Raw genomic sequence first — 5,626 nt, 5'->3', positions numbered from 1 at the left:
CTTTCTTCTCCTTCTTTTCCCTCTCTCTCTCTCTCTCTCTCTCTCTCTCTCTACTCCAATCACGTCGGTGATGCCACAAGTTTCGAGTTTAGCGGACCAACCGTTCATCATGATCCCTAACCCTAATTACGTGCCACAATTTACGATGCCGCCTTCTACTGCTCAGCAGCCTGCATCCATGGTGACGCCTCCTCCAGCAACAGATGCTGCGACTCCGGAGTCCAGCCACGGTTGACTATTTGGCCTGATGGCGGCACGGGATAAGTATCACGTTCAGTCTCATATATGTCCTGTCTATGGTTATCACTAAAAGTGCATAGTTATGATTTCTGTTTAGTAGATTTAGGTTGATTTGGTGGTTGTTTTAAGTTTCAATGATTATAATTTCTGTTTAGTGGATTTAAGTTGATTTGTTTATTGTTTTAAGTTTCAATGATTATGATTTCTGTTTAGTGAATTTAGATTGATTTTTGTTTGTGGGTTGTTGTTAGGTTTGCACCGAACAACAACACGTGTACTCAGAAGATGACCAATATCATCAAGCTGATGTACGACCATCTCTGGGCCAGATACACGAAGATCCTTGCTGAGACCAGGGAGGGATGGTTTCAGAAATGGGCGGTAATTATTTTTTTTTTTTAGTTTCAAACTTTTTTTAGCTAGTTTATACCTTCTATCTTGCTTAACTAATTTCAAAGTTTCTTTGTTGCAGTTGAACTTTATATGGGCCCTTGAGCACGATCTGACTATCAGGAAGATATTCGACCATAGAATGAGTCGGCGGCTCCTGCAGATGCTAGATGATGTTCGTAGGGGTGGGACCAGCGGTAGGCCTGGCTCAGACCGGACATAAAGAAGGCTCTGTTTGTTTATTGGGAGACCGATGAGGGATTTAGGCATAGGCGTCTCACAAACAGAGCAAACAGGGCATCGTTCAGGTCGTCTAAATATACCGGCAACTCAGCGGCCATCATAAAGGCTATGGCTAGGTTGGTATGTAGCGACTTTAATTTTGTTAATAATTTAGTTATATTCTTCTGCATATCATTAACAGACATCCTAATCATATTGTTTCAATGCAACATGTGTAGTCAAAGTTGTTGGATAGTGAGGCGACATTGGCGGAGACGTTCAAGTACACCCACACGCTGAAGGAGAACAAAGAGACATTTGTTGATCAGTAGTCTCAGGACCATTATGTGAGCAAACTTCCATCTGATTATCTTCTCCTATAAAATTATTAGAGATTAACTGTCTTCCATATGATTATCTTCTCCTATAAAATTATTAGAGATTAACTGTATATCTGTCATACTAATTACAATAACTTGTGTTAGTTACGTAGGAGTCCTACACACAGAGACTAGAGTTCACGATTCAGCAGTCTCAGTAGAGTGAGCAAGACGCCGCCGATGTCTCTACTGCTTCAGTTGTCGATCCCGACGCAGTTTGACATAAGACCGCCTAAGCGCTGTACAAGAACTGCGTATACGGGATGGGGTCGTTTTTCGCTAGCAGCCTCTGCACCTCTACGTTGAGGCCGTCGTCAGGCTCCGCCACCAGTCGAGCCGTCGAGTCTGAGGAAGGTATGGATTTGAGGTTGCAGGTGGAGGAGCTCCAGCGCAGTCTTCAGCAGCAAGCTCAGGAGCTTAATGATTATCAGAAAAGGTATCAAGAAATTCTCACCCGCGTACAGTCTACGAATGAGATCAGACTGGAGTGGAGGGAGTCGCTAGAGTGGATGTAGCATATGGAGGCTCAGATGGAGGTGTACCAGGCCTAGATGCATGCCGCTAGCATCGACGTTACTGGTGGTAGCACCGCTGCTGGTAATAGCAGTGCTGCTAGTGGCAGACGAACATCACTGCCTTCTGCGCTGCCGACTCAGGGCCACGGGACCGATGACAACGACTACCTAGGTGTAGTTATTAGTTTTTCATTTTATTGTTCATTCTATTTATTTGGTATACTTGACTATTAATTTTCTTGAACATTGTATTATTTATTTTAAATAAAAGTCTTTCATTATTTATGAATTGAAAAATAATTGTGTGAAAAATAAATTTAAATCAAAATTAACCATTTATTTTAAATTTTCCAAAAAAAATTGACATTACCATTAGATTTACCGTAGGAATAATCCGATAGTAAAAGTGCGTGAAACAACATTTTTTGACACCAACAATATAATACCATCAGAATAATTCGCTGGTAACAAAAAAATTTTGATGGTAAACATTTACTGACGAGATTTATACTGTATGATTATTTTTTACTATAAATTTGACGATAATTAGCTTACCATCAGATTTTAATCATTTTTTGACGGTACTCAATATTTTTCTTGTAGTGAATCATATAATTACTAGTAATACATTATAGTTATTCAAATGAACAATAAATACAAGCCTACCCCTCTGAAGGAAAATAAAAACTTTAAATAAAAAGAGCAAGGAAAAAATAAATACTAACAATAATAACTTAACCTACAGTTAAACTCTTCTATGCATCTGCAGCTTCGTTAATAGGGCTTCGCAATCATAGCTAAAAGGGTTAGAAATTTTGGGGTGAGAACTAATCCACAAGTTTTCAGTAGAGAATGAGAATGTCGAGAAAGTAAGGAATAAAACGCAAATAATTAACTTATCTCAGAAATATCCACTTTCATTAATTCTATAACATTCCTTGAAGTTACATTAGAAAAATTGGCTATCTGCTTTAAGTTATATTTCTTAAAATTCATTTTGATTAATAACAACCTTCAATATAAAAGCAAAACATATACACAAGCAAATCAGACAGTACAGATAAACAAATCATGAACACACCAATTAAACAGCAAAGTAAATATAAATAAAGCAACACACAATACAAGCACACTCAGGCAAATCATACAAATACATATGATGAATGTCTATTCCTAAATAGGCCATGACCTCACGTGTCGATTCATTACCCGATACCCGACAGTGATCCTGAGATAGGCGTTACGTATCGCCGTCTCTACCTCAGCCAACGTCCCCCCATGAGCATTACGTATCGTCGTTCTCATGGGGAATATTCCTTTTGGTCTCAAGTGGGCGTTACGTATTGTCGTCCCCACTGAGCCTTATCCTTTGAGTCTCAAGTGAGCATCTCCACTAAGCCTCATCCTTCGAGTCTCAAGTGGTCGTTATATTCCGCTGTTCTCACGAGATTGTGCTTAGAATCAAATTCTTTGATTTAAATTATTCAATCTTCCTTAATCTTTTTCTCAATTTTTTCCTTTACTTATACCCTTAACCTTTTTCTTTAACCTTTCATGTCTTGTTAACTTTTATTAAACCAAATTTTCTTTCCATTACTCTTTTATATTTACTATTATACCTTTAACTAGGAAGCAAGGAATGGAGAATAAGGGCGACAAAAAGGAAGGAAAAAGATAGACTAACCCACTTGAACAAAGAAGAGGCACATAAGTCCATGATTCAGACCTCATCAATTTTCTTGAGTCAGTCATCCAAAATCAAAGAGGTCACCCCACCCATCATGAAAATACAAGAAAAAGAAAAAATGAAGATTGTAGAACAAGATAAGGAGGACAAGGGGTTGGGAATCCATATTGGGCTTCTAAATAGACAAAGCTCACCCCACCCATCATGAAAATACAAGGAAGAGAGCATAATGTTCAGCATCAAGGCTCTAAAAGCCAATGCCCAAATAAAGAGGAGAACAAAAATAGTCCATTACAACACCGTGAATTCTCCAAATATTAGCAAAGAGGACAATAATCAAATTAAGGATAATACAGAGAGTAAAATCAGCCTAAAAATAAAAAATTAAATACCCTTTACTTGGCAAGGAAAGAAATTGAGATTGAAGGAACAAAGAGCTTCAGGGATTCTCATCATGGAGACAACATGAAAATGATGCTAAAGTGGGAAATGAGAGATACTTCAAGAAAAAATGGGAAAAAAATAGAAAGGAAGACAAGAGTACAAAAACATCAACAATAATGTGTACTACGTGAAATATGTTATAGATGAAGATAAGGAAGAACAGGGATTCAACATTCAGGGGAGAGGTAAAGCTAGCAACTGGAAAGAATCCCTGAGTAGAGGAATATAAGAAAGCTTGAAACTGAAGAGGAGATGAGAACTTGGGGAATGATCCCAATATGTTGAAATTGGTTAGGAGGATGACCAGGTATCAAGGATCAACAAGAGAAGCAAGGGATCAACTGCTAAAGACAACAAGGACATCATCACCATAGCACATGAAATCAAGAGAATAGCTGAGGAGGCGGGTCTAACCATGTCTCCACCTCAGCCATGAATATCTTAAGTTGGAATTATCGCAGAATAACGGCTACCGTGACAACAACCGAACTAAAAAACTTATGTAAACAGCATAAACCAGCAATAGTATTTCTCATAGAAACTAGAGCTAAAGATGTAAGTATTAGTATATTAAAAAGAAAGTTGATGTTTGACAACCACTTTTGTGTAGAATTTCCAGACTTGTCTGGAAGTCTGTGCCTTTTAAGAAAGAATAGTATGGTTATTGATGTCTATTCTAGGTCTGAAAATTTTATTAAAACCAATATAGAAGATAAAAACGGTAATAAATAGGAAGAGATCTTTGTTTATGGGAACCCAATTTTCAAACATAGAAGGAAACTGTGAAAGATCCTATCACAAGGCAGTGCTGATCCAAAGGGAATATAATTCTATAAGAATTAGTCAAAGCCAACAGTCCATACCATAACTAATAGGAATACAACAAAATTACTTGTGAAATAGAGGCCACCACTGAACAATTGGCTCAAAATCAATGTTGACACTTCCTTTTTTGCAAGTTCAAAATTAGGAATAACAACAACCATCATTAGGGACTGTTCGAAAACTTCATGGGAGGTTTTGCTTCGAAATTCAAATCAAGGTCCTGTTTGGTGGCAGAAGCAAGAACATTAAGAGAAAGAATGATTTTTTTTCAAAATTTGGATATTGACAAAGTAATTCTGGAATTAGACAATTTAATTCTAGTTGAGGCATTAAAATCTGGAAGAGATCTTTGGGAGATTGATTCTATTCTGGAAGACATAAGAAAAATTAAAACAGAACTGAACTCCAATATATGACAATAAATTAACCCACTTGGTTGGGGAAGCCAAAGCTCAAAACACGCTTCCTTAGGATTTGAGCTACAACATCCCGGCCTTGATAACAAAGGTGATCGAGAAAGAAAATCATGGTTCAACGATTACAAAGCAACATATTACTGCTTAACAACAATCCACTCCAGTGCCCAATAATTCCAGAGTCGAGACAGCTCCCCACTGCTGCAAAAAGGGGAAGATGCATGCATAGTTATCAGAACTGAACCGATGATCGAACTGGTCAGGTTACTGATCACTGGTTCAACCAGTGGATCACTGGTTGAACCGGTTAACCCAGTCCCACATAAGTAAAACATATAAAATAGGTAAAAACTTAAAAATTAACAATTAAAAAAATATCTCCAATAACATTTTAATAAACATTAAGTCTCAAATCCTAAAAATAAGTAATAAAAAATAAACATAAAATTTGTTAGTACTATTGCATAAACAACTCAATTTAACACAATGAAAATAACAATTCATGGA

This window comes from Arachis ipaensis, chromosome B02 (genome assembly GCF_000816755.2).
Source record: "Arachis ipaensis cultivar K30076 chromosome B02, Araip1.1, whole genome shotgun sequence".
Lineage (NCBI taxonomy): Eukaryota > Viridiplantae > Streptophyta > Magnoliopsida > Fabales > Fabaceae > Arachis > Arachis ipaensis.
This window is presented reverse-complemented; position numbering follows the sequence as displayed.